Below are 11,981 nucleotides of genomic sequence, written 5' to 3' on the forward strand. Positions count from 1 at the left end.
GTGTGAATAAAGCTATCTGGGGTAGAGAGGGCTACCCGCAAAAGCAGCATTGTGTGAATGGCAGTCCTACACTCAGTGACTGGGGGGAAAATTCTGAACCAAAGTTGTTTGACCTCCAAGTAAAATGACACTGGTTTGGAAAGAGGTTGTTGAACCCGGCATGGTCTGGAAGATGAGGAGAGCCCAGGTACATGAAGAGAGGTGCATCTAATAGGGCTGGAGTAAAGTTCAGTTGCTCTGGAGGAGGTTCAGGTTGGATATTAGGAAAAATTTCTTCTCAGAAAAGTGGTAATGCGTTGGAACAGGCTGTGAAGGGAGGTGGTTACGTCATTGTCCCCTGGAGGCATTTAAGAGCCATGTGGACATGGCACTGAGGCACATGGTTAGTCAGCATGGTGTGTTGGGCTGACAGTTGGACTAGGTGGTCTTAGAGATCTTTTCCAACCTCAATGATTCTGTGATTCTATGATTTTAAGTGGCTCGCTGGGGCAAGCCATGGGAAAAATCACCCTGAAACCAGAATGTTAAGTGAGCCCCAGCTTGTGTAGCTTACAGAAAAGATCCTATAGGAGAAAGTGATGTCCTCATGTGGAAGTCCCAAAAGCCCAGAAGTGGAGTTGCTCCAGGCCTGGAGAAGGAAGGCACAAGTCTGATGGTCCCCTCTGAACCCCACAGCTAGGGAAGAGCTGGCTATGAGTTGAAACAGGTCAGGGATTTCCTGAGTAGAATTTTGGCTGCAGCACTTGTGGTTCATGTGGGAGCCAAGAGCCCAAGGCCTCTCAAGATGCAGTTCTGGTTTCACACCAGCCCCAGGCTGTGAATTGAGAAGTGCTGAGTCCTTGTGGCTGTAGCTGGGTGCAGAAACAAGAGAGGCTGTAGCTGAGATGTCCTGCTGCTTGCACTGGCTGTCACACGAAATTTTCAGCCAAAATTAAAATAATGCTCATGCAAAGCCTCTCCAGGAAACATCCCCACACTGCAAAATACCATCCCCAGCTCATGCCAGGACCACAGAAAGTGGTCCAGAAAGACAACCAGGAAGTCAATTGCACTAAAAAAAGCCAATGAAACCAACCAAAACGTTGCAAATGCAAGTCCCATACAATCTCTGAGCTGGCTCATGGGGGGCTGATGTCCCATCGCAGAACACGGAGGAGCGCTGCAGATTGAGGTAGGACCAGCCAACCTACTCTTGGCACCTCTCACTGCCTAGTGCTTTGCCTTGCAAAACCACAGCCAGAGGATCTAATATGGCCAGCTGCTCCTCCATTATAGGTGACAGTGTGGGAAACTGAAAGATCCCTGGTCTCCCGTTGGAGCCTGGAGTCGTTTTCTGAGCTGGCAGCAGGAGACAGCCCTTGCTTCTGCCCACTGCCTCCCCCATGTAAGCTAAACAGGTGCAGAGCTGGGGAAACACATGGCTTTGGCCCTCTCCTGCCACAGTCCCCTCGCTGGCAGCACCATTTTTCTCCCAGAAGCTGCACGTTTGGTGGTCATTGTTTACAGCAAGCTGGTGCTTTAGAAATAATTATCTTTTCATGCGTAATTTGCAGAGTAATATTCCGGCTTGGAGGACGAGGAGCTGTGTTAACAGGACCCAGCAACCCTTCAGGGGCTGGTTCTTGCTTTCCCTTGAACACTGTCACCCAATCCTGCTCGAAACATAGCTCAGGAGAGATTATGTGACCACGGACGTCATCACTGCTAACAATTGCGCACTCTGCTTTGTGCTTTTTCCCCTCCTTTTTTGTTGGTTTTTTATTTTTTTTTTTTTGCCAAGTTCTCCTAAGAGAGGCAGTTTCTGCCTGGCAATGTGAAATGCTACCTTTATCACTTCTCTCCAGCACCAGCGGTATTATAGGTTGTCAGTCTAAAAAAAGCAGCATTGTTTGATGGTGCAGAGCAGGCGCTGAGCCAGCAGCATCCACTCACCACATCAGGCTCCAGAGGTGGAAAGGGCCCCATTAGGTGCTGACACAAATGTGGCATGGCTCTTCCTGGACAACTCCCGCTCAGACGTGGAACCTATAAATATAGATCCCCATGCACGCAGAGGCAGCACCGTTCAGCCAGGAGCTCCATTACCATCACCCCCACCTCCACCCTCCCCCCTGGCCGGGATAGATGCAGAGGAGTGCAGTGGGGAGAAAAAGAGGAAAGATTGCTCAGTGCTGAAACATCAGCAGTGACGCAGATCCCTAAGTGGGTCAGATGGGAAAAGTGATGTTAATGAGTTCGCATGGAAGTTTTTTTTTTTTAAAAAAAAAAAAAACAACACCTGATGGTGAAGGTGAAGCAAAGACAGAGGCCAGGGTTTGGAGTTGGCTGGGCTCATCGATGAGGAACGGGGTATGAGCTCTCCTCCCCACTGCCAACACCGAGTTTTTTGTTTCTTTGCCAAAGATATGAAACAGATGGGGAGAAAGGGAGGACAGGCCCAGATAGGGATTATTTAAAAGCAACAACAACTGAGAAGTTTCCATGATGAAATCTGATTCTTGCAGAGAGCACGTGTGCGCTGGCTCTTCCTTATCTCATTGCAATCAGCTGAGTGTGTGGTACGCCTGTTATCTCCTCGCAAGCATCCCCATGCTGATGTGCCATTACAGGGAGGTGTGTAATGCAAAGAGCTTCACAGGAGGCAGAACAGGGATTTGTGGCTCCCTAATACAGGCCTGCATAAGAGCAGTTTCAGACGATTTCTCCATAAAATGCAACAAAATGAAGCATCTGATGTTAGTATCCCCATCTATTTTCTTAAAAACGCAGAGCTGCTGCCCTCTTGAATATTGTCAAAAGCAATGCCTTTGGGCTACAGCATTTCTGCCCATGAAGAACACAGCAGAGGCTGAAGATAGGCCATGGAACAACGAGTCACACAATGGGATCTGTGTAGGTCATCTAATCCAACCTCCCTGAAAGCAGGGCTACAGTCAACACAAAATCAGCATGGCCACAGTTACCAGAGTCTTTAAACCTTCAAGGAGACTCTTCAAGGAGATTCATCAAGGAGTTTCTTCTGGACAGCTTGTTTGGCTACTTTACCAAATACAAATGTAGGCCAACTGAGCATGTCCAAAGAAGGGCAAAAAGCTGTGAGGGGTCTGGAGCACAAGTCTTAAGGGCAACAGCTGAAGGAACTGGAATTGTTCTGTATGGAGAAGAGGAGGCTCAGGAGAAAACTTACCGCCCTGTACAGACAACTGAATGGAGGTTGTGGTGAGGTGGAGGTCAGCTCTTCTCCAACGTAACAGAGATAGGATAAGAGGTAATGGCCTCAAGTTGCACCAGGGGAGGTTTGGGTTGGACATCAGGAAAAAAACTCTCAGGAAGGGGGGTGAGACAGTGGCACAGGCTGTCAGGGAGGTGGTAGAGTCACCGTCCCTGGAGGTGTTCAATAACCATGTGGATGTGGCACTGAGGGACGTGGGCAGTGGGCATGGAGAGGATGGGCTAGTGGTTGGACTAGATGGTCTTTGTAGTCTTTCCAACCTTAATAATTATATGAATCTATGATTTTATGATTTATGTAGTGGGCCAGAAGTGTCAAGGCAGAAATCCTGCAAGTGCCAGGCCCACCATATCCTGTGAGAGCCTCAGCATTTGGTTATTCCCGTGGCACGAGGAAGCCTGATGACTTCAGGGCCAACTCAAGCAGCCAGGTCTCCATTGCAACACTTGGCTCTATACCCCACAGAGACAGGCTCTTCTGCACGGGGGTATTAAGGATGATGTTGGGGGAGAAGGTAGGAGAGAAGCAATGAAATGAACTACAAGTAAAATAGTCCTGGAAATGAAGGATCAAGAGGCAGGCCAGGGAGGTTCAGTTTGGATATTAGGAAAAATTTCTTCTCAGAGGGAGTGGTGAGGCACTGGAACAGGCTGTTCAGGGTGGTGGCGCAGTAACCATCCCTGGAGGTGTTTAAGAACCGTGTGGGTGTGGTACTGAGGGATGTGGGCAGTGAGCATGGTGGGGATAGGATGACAGTTTGACTAGGTGATCTTAAAGGTCTTTGTCAATCTTAAATGATACTATGATTCTATGATTCTAATATACAGGTGTAGACGACTGTGGGGGAACTCATATCTCTTCAAAGAGATGAAGAGGTGGCATCATTCCCAATGGACAGTCCTGGTTTAGTGGAAAGTGGAGGATGAGGAGGAGGACTGGAGGCAATGCTGCCTGCAGCCTGACATCAACCCAGAGACCAAGCCCTGCTCTTGGGAAGGAAATTTGTCCCTTTGAGAATATTATCCCAGAAGAAGCATTGCCATGCAGTCTGCCCTCACCAGACAGGACGCAACAAGCAAAGCGCTGTGAAACCACAGCTACATCTTTGCAGCCATCAGTGTGTGACTGAAGCATCCCCTTCATTTGTCCTGGGCAAGCTGAAAAGGACTGCTGTTGCACCTTTTTGCCTCAACATTCCTTAGCTGTTTGTCTTAGTCCTAGTTCATTTGCATCAACGAGTCTCTGTGTACAGCATAGATATAACCCATCAATAACCGTGCTGCTTAGTGATTTTTGCTGTACTGGGCAAGCACACAGACATTTCCTGGAGCCTAGAAGGTGTTCTTTGTTGTGCATAAACCCCGAGATGCCATCTGAAAGGCAAATGAAATCAGTGCCTTTCCAAAGGGGAGAGCGCTGATTCACCCAGTGTTTGCATCCCTGCACTTTCCCCATGTAGAATATCTTTCAGCAGCACCTTTCTGCTCTTGCTGAGTTCTCTGCATCTCCTTCACCTCCACTGCCTGTTTCCAGTTGCATGGCTGCATCCTTCACCTTTTCAGAGCTCTCATACACGAGCCCTGTGTACTCTCCAGTGATTGTGTCGTGCGCAGCCTGGACCTGGACCTCATCCACATGGATGTCTCCTGTTCAGGGGTGCAGTGTGGGCTTCAGGATTTTTCTTCCAGTATTATTCTTGCTGGGGTGCTAAAGGTGACAAGCACTGCTATGCTAAGCCTGGACCGCTCGAGTGTTCTAGATGCACAAACATCATTGCCTAACCACAGATAAACCACCATGTGGGAGTCTCCCAAGAGAGAACCATTTGCAGTGACCTCTTGAGAGATTATCATCCACTGACTAGAGAAAAAAAAAAAAAACACATCACAATTTCAAGCGACATTTGAGAGCAGACACTCTTAGCTCTGGTGGCAGGTGCCCGGTAAGAGTCTCATTATGTCTGATAGGTAACTCACAGAGAAGTTCCCAGAGCTCTTATCCCCTCTGGAGTGACATGCAGAAGTGGTCTGATCTGTTCTAGAGCTTACAGGAGGACTCAGCTATTTCTTTCGGATTAATTGCCTTTCTAAAAAGAAAATTCATACCAGAAGCCTGGGAAAAAAATAGAAGGTAAATGCTCATCATAATGACAATAGCACAAAATTAGGATAAGGTTATGTAACGCCACCATTTGCAATGAGGGGATTCCAACCTTAGGCTGGCTGAAACCAGAGGACAATTCTCTCTCTCACCTTGCAGGGAAAACCCACTCCAGCAACCACTTAGCTGGATTAAAATTTTAACCAAGGACATTTCCAGAGGAGGGTGAGTAATAGCTTCATAACTGCAAGTACCCTGCATTTGACATCTCTTTGCCTTTGAATTAGCCATGTGTTCACAGACTCTTTTGGTTCGGCACTCTTGTGTGGGATTATTTATTTCATTACTGTTTCTAAGAAGCTTTGTGTAATAAGGTGCAAAGCTCAAAATTGTTTAATATTTGATTGTGGAAGAGGACAATATCACTGAATAAGGATAAAAGTGGGTGCTTATAACATTAAAAACGTTCATACTCTGCTTTTGAGATTAGAACTGTGAAACTATAATAGGGTTTTTTTCTTCTCTCTTTCTATCAGTCTTTAGCTTTTCCCTCAGGGGAGCACAGACAGTGCATTTGGTCCCATGTGCAAACACTGGAGAAGTTCACACGAGACTTTGGGTCAAAAATCCTCCATATGTGCTATCACGCCTGCTGTCCAGAGCAAGCAAACAGGAGACCCAGCTGAGCTCACCAAAAGGCTTGGAAAGGACATCACTGGGGCTTGAGCATGAGGGCAGGCAGCCGTCCTGAACGCTTCAGCCTGGACGAACGTGTCTGGTGAAGCGAATGTCCATTTCCAAGTGCTCGGGTTGAGTGTGAACTGTGACTGATGCGAAAATTTGGACAGATTATTCAGAGGCTGCGTTTTGGAGAGTCATAATGGAAGGTTTGGTTCCTGGTGGGGAGTCCAGCACTTGGAGCTCACATTTTAGGACAAAGCTGGCATGGGAGGTTGGACAAGTGATATCACTTGCAGGGCAAGTTTTGGCACCAGGGAAGGGAAACCAAAGGTCAGTGTGACCCAGCATAGTGGAAAGGGAGCCCAGCAGCTAGCTTCACAGCTCACCTCGCACCTCTTGATGGCTCCTGGAATGTGTCTCCTCTCACACTGCTCATGGATGCTGTCAGGAATTATCCCACAAGCAGATGTGAGTGGGGAGCAGTTAAGTGAAGCAGAGAGCTTTGCCATGAAATTCATTTTTATTTTTCAGAAGATGGAGTGAAATCATCACATCGAGGCAAAATGGCAGAGGGAGCAAAAAAAGGGAAAGTTTCTGGCTTGCCAGAGATGGGTGAAAAGGAGTCCCATGAAGGTGGCTGAGAATTATCCCATTTTGCAAACAGCGATGGAAGGGAAGAGCGAAGACATTTGCTGAGGCCTGCTATTGAGATGACCGTTGCTCTGGTTCCCCCCAAGAAGGATCAAGCCATGATGTAGTCTGACTGCTTATACCCCAGTAGCAGCCTTCCCATGCCCCTGGTGATCTCTGGAAGAGGAAGGGAAAGGAGTAAGAGAAACATGGGAGCAGAGAAGATAATACTGTTTCTGCTTCAGCAGCATATCAAAGCAAAGGAGCACGATCTGGTGGGTCATAACCCTGTCCATGGCAGGGGTTGGAGCTCGTTGATCTTTAAGGTCCTTTTCAACTTAAACCATTCTATGATTCTATGAAACTCATTCTGTATACTGGAGCCACATTCAGAGAAATGAAGCCAGGTGCTTATTTTGGAAGATGACAGCATTTAGAGTTTAAACTGAATGGTACAGAGATCCCTGACCAACAGTACTCAGTGGAAACAATCTGAGATTTTTGCTGCATCTCATGCCCTAGTTGGGTATTTGGAAAAGAGGATCATAGAGTCATAGAGTCACCAAGGATTGGTACGACACATGGGATTCCTCAGTTCAAAAGCACTCACAGCTGCCTGTGACAAGACAGGTAGGATGGCTGGGTTACTTGAGGCCTCTCCTCTCTGAAACAGCATCCAGAACCAATGTTACCACATCACAAGGACAACCCCCCAGTATAGACAGCAGCACAGGATCCAGACTGTCCTTGAGCATCCAGGCTGCTGGAAAACCAGAGACCATGCCAGGGAGTATCACAGGAAGGTGTGCACAGCACAAGGTCTAGGCAGCAAATGCAGCTGGTCTGTATAGCAGATTTTACCACCAGTTTAATTGCCATTGCCTTTGAAGTCTGGTAGCATGATGGGACAGGTAATACAATATTCTGTGTTAGCAAAGGCCAGTGGGAAGGACCGGTGTTACAGCCTCCAGGTGCACTCTGGACACCACCAGGACTCACTTCAGCTTGGCTTTCATTGTGTGCCACCTGTGATAACCAGCACATCCCGAAACCTGGGACAGCTATAAGGAAGTCTGAGCCAAAACCTGTCCCTCTGAAACCAGTGACACAGTGGCTGCTGCCCTGTGGACAGGGGCACAGACAAGGTCAGTGAAATGTGATGTAAAAACGGTGATGCTGAGAAGTGGCCACAACAAGCAAGGGCTGAAGGTGCTAAAGCAAATGACAACATTTCAGGCAGAAGGGAAGCATGAAGCTTGCCAGGAGGATGCTGAACTACAGGTCTTTAAATGAGTTGACAGAGCAATTTAAAAGGCTAAGGACACTGCAGAGAAAAAGATCTCTTTGGGTTGTTGCTGAGGATGTTAGGACAGGTATTTGCACACTGGATTTTAAGGTTAAAAAAGGCAGAGGCTTCACCTGGTATTGAGGTATGAAAAGAAGGTAACTGGTCTAAACCAATGCATTGAATAACAAATTATGGGAACCTACACTTTTAAAAGTATCCTTCGGGGGCTGGATACCATGATGCATCTATAAACTGCACCTGTAAAAAAGATACATGCTTAAGCATTTCAAAGGGGTCAAAAATATCATCAACAAAATATTCTCTCTCCTTTAAGTGTGCTGTTTTATCAGAAAACTGAAAAGGAAAAAAAGTATATTGCATGCAGCCCTGAAGATGCCAGTATGAATGCACAGCCTGGTGAATTTTCTCACAGTCTCAGGAGTACTGGGTGAGATGGCAATTAACAACATGGTTATTAACAGTGTGTACCAGCTCAACACACATGACCTGGAGGAGCTTCAGCTTGTTTGGATTCACTCACCAGAGGAACAGAGTGGCTGCAGGCAAGGAGGGGACAGTGCCAGGGTGAGCTGTAAAATGTCCTGGATGAGTTCTCAGGATGAAGATTTTGTTAGGCCCAGGCACTGGCAAGGTGTGAGGTATGGATATGACATGGACGAGGTGCAGATGATGTGGTGGTACTTGTGGCAAAGACGTGAAGTGCAATGGGATTGCAAGTGCTGGCACTGAGGAGAAAGAATTAGAGGAAATGGCCTTATGATGTGCCAGAGGATGTTCAGGTTGGATTTTAGGAAATAGTTCTTCTCAGCAAGAGCAGTGAGGCAGTGGCACAGGCTGCCCAGGGAGGTGGTGGAGTCACCATTCCTGGAGGTGTTCAAGAGCCGTGTGGATGTGGCACTGAGGGACGTGGGCTGTAGGCATGGTGGGGATGGACTGGTGGTTGGACTGGGTGATCTTAGTAGTCTTTTCCAGCCTTAATGACTGTGTGATTCTGTGAAACGCTTGTGTTCAGCTGGCCAGTAAGTTCTATCCCTAAATACTAGAAACATGGACACCTCATGTTATCCGTTGGGTAACTGGTGAGCCTATGCAGGCAGAGGGAAATTAATCCAGGCAATAATTGGTCTGTGAGCTTAGCCCCAGAAGTATGACAGGCATTTGACTAATTTTGAAGGGAGGAACAATAAAAGATGTGGAGTTTAATAGAAAGTGGTATAAAATGCAACAGGGAGGTTACCAAAAATAGATCTGACCTGACTAACTCAATGTATAAAGATAAAAATAGCTGAGATTCCAGACAAGATAATGCCATAGATCTCATCTCTTTGGCCTCCATGCATACTACATTTTCCACCTCCCTCTACTAATTAGTGTAGGAATGAGTTATTAAGAACTAAGAGGGTAGGGAGTAGTCCAAGAGTGAGGTGTCTCCAGGAGTAGGCCAAGATTCCAGGTTGCACTGAAGCTCTCTCCGTTAGCAGCAGTAGCTTTGAAGCTATGTCTCCATCACCTCTTTGGGTCTGAAGAAGCATCTCTGCGGGTGGGGTAAGCCAGATAAGCCAGATCTGATGTTCTGAGTGTACCTGGCCAGTGGCACCAGTTGTGGCCAGCTGTGGGGCCTCGTGTCTCCTGCGTCCTCCAGTCTGCCATGCTGGCACCCTCCAGTCCCACCTCCACTGGACATACAGTTTTGCAGACAGCACATATCTCCAGGAAGAAAGCATCTGATGGCTAATTAAAATTTTCTAGCAGTGAGTAAGTTTGCAACAACCCCTCTTAAGTTGTTCCAACAGTTATTAATTAATCCCACTGTTACCACGACAGAACTTCGCTTGCTGCCTTTTCACCAGATGCCCACACATTGCAGCCTTTGCTCAACCAACAGCGGGCAAGGGGACATTTTGTCTGGTGGGAGATGCTTATGCTCATCCAAGGAATGTCCCACCACCACACTGTGCCACTGGTGTTGGACCAGCATGGCATGCAGCCCCCCAAAAATGTCTGCGGTGTCTGGCAACAACAGAGCTTGGCAGGCAGACACAGGGCTCCAGCAGAACTGGGCTGGCACCAGCACGGTCAGTAGTCTGTGCTTGCTCTGATGTCCACTCCTCTCTCTCTCCTTTCCTGTGGATTTTTGTGGGCATGGAAGAGCAGCCGTTGCTCCTTGGGATTGATTATTTCTCCCTCTCCAGCCACATCCATTAGTGACGCACATCGATTCAAATGCTGTTGCTTTTTACTTCTCTCTCTCTCTTTACATTTTTTTTTTCCCTATTCCCCCTCTTTTTATGACGCACAAAGTCAGGGTTGTCATTATTCTATATTTGCATGGATTAAGCTGCCTTCATCATCTATTAGCTTCCAAACGATAAGAACCCACATACAGGCTCCCTCGTTATGTATGCTGCCTCTGCCCTCCCTTCCTGATTGCTTCTGGCCCATACTCAAGCTCCAGGAGCCAACTGGCTGTCTCACGCACAAATGCCTCAAAAACAATTTTTTTTTGAGATGTTCTTTTCATAAAAGGAGATGTGTTTTCTTCCACGTTGGGCTGTCTTGGCTGACTCTTTTTTGTTAGCGAATCGCTTAGGTTTTCTCTCAAGTTTACACTTCTTCCTTTTTTGGACCAGTAATAAAGTTGTATGCAAAGAAAAACAACCTGATCTATAACCTTGAGCAATAACAACCTTGGGCTGTATGTCTGATGGGGCTATTTTCAAGTCTTTTACAGTAATTAATGTATTATTTTCTTAATTAAAATTACTTCCCATTATTTACTCAACTTGTGGGTTTAAGACTAAAGAAGAGTAAAAAAAACAATCCTGGAGTTATAGAAATGGAGAGGCTGAGGAAATCTCCCCACTCATATTTGGGGAGTGAAAGGGAATGTATGCATGATGTGAACCCAAACGGTTTGCACATCTCCCTAAAAGTGCAACAGCAGAAAGCTGGCTGGACAGGCTAAAACTGGCAGGACCTGATGACTGATAAAGCCTACATATGACTTCAGAATCAAAACTCCTTGAGAAACTCTTAAAAAAGCAGCCAAAATGCCTTTGGAGTTTGTTTTGGAAAGCCCTCATTTCTGGAGAGGAGCAAATGCCTCAAAAACTTTTTCACCAAACAAGTCAGCCAGCCAGCCTCCTGCATGCCTCCTAGAATTGGAAAGCCAAAAGGCAAATAAATCCGGAATACACTAGCCAAACTCAAATTGGTTTCTTCCATATTGATTTCAATGACTTTCATGGGGAGGGAGGGCTTCTTTGCTGCCCTCGCTGCACGCAGCATGGTGTTTCAGTGCTGGGGATTATCATTACGTTGAGCAGTGCTTCAGCTCTGTGCTTCTGCTCAGGATGGTGGGCAATTAGATCACGGCTTATCAGGAGTAAAAGTCAGTTTCCAGATAAGTAGAGTGTTACACGTGGATTAAAGTTGTCAGTTAATTAAAGAGGCCAGGGCTTAAGCTGTGGATAGGGCTGCGTTTTGTGAAGTAATACTGCAAGAGATAGTGCCACTCTGATGGTCCCAGAGGAGGGTGGCTGGGGTGCAGAGGTGCAAGGTTAATTGCCAGAAGTAATTACAAATGCCATGTCTGAGAGCTCCAAGCCTGCTCTCTCTGGAGTAGACTCAGGCACAGAACACAGATGCAGGACAGATCTCCCCATTCAGGTCCCTGGTGCAAGCACTGATGGAGCAGCCAGCACAGCCTGGGGTGCTTGCCATGGCATTTTCTGTAACCCCAGAGAAAGCAATAGTATGGTGGATTGACAGGCCTTCCAATGGAGATAACACCTTTCCTCTGTGGCCTAATTGTCCTTTTTCTTATTTCGGTGAGATTCTACTACCTGTCCCAGCAGGCAGCACCAGGACAGGGCTGGTGGGAGCAATGTATCTCCAGGGTGGACAGCCATGTGCACCACGTCCATAGCTAACAAGAAAGACAATATTTTACCTGCCCGGAGCAGGAAGAAAGCCTGAGGAAGCCCTGCTTTGCAGTGGATGGCAGTCTTAGCTCACAGATCAGAGCTG

General features: G+C 47.0%; 1 long non-coding RNA gene across 1 annotated transcript; it reads right to left on the reverse strand.

Annotated features, from left to right (window-relative positions):
• Positions 1–6,514: 6,514 nt before the first annotated feature.
• Positions 6,515–8,193, reverse strand: LOC121107587. The gene is made up of 2 exons (XR_005841828.1): positions 8,135–8,193; positions 6,515–6,820 (listed from the first exon to the last, which is right to left on the reverse strand). It is a non-coding gene; the product is annotated as an uncharacterized LOC121107587 (long non-coding RNA).
• Positions 8,194–11,981: the final 3,788 nt, after the last annotated feature.

The sequence above is a fragment of the Gallus gallus genome, chromosome 1 (assembly GCF_016699485.2).
Source record: "Gallus gallus isolate bGalGal1 chromosome 1, bGalGal1.mat.broiler.GRCg7b, whole genome shotgun sequence".
In the NCBI taxonomy this organism is placed as follows: Eukaryota; Metazoa; Chordata; class Aves; order Galliformes; family Phasianidae; genus Gallus; species Gallus gallus.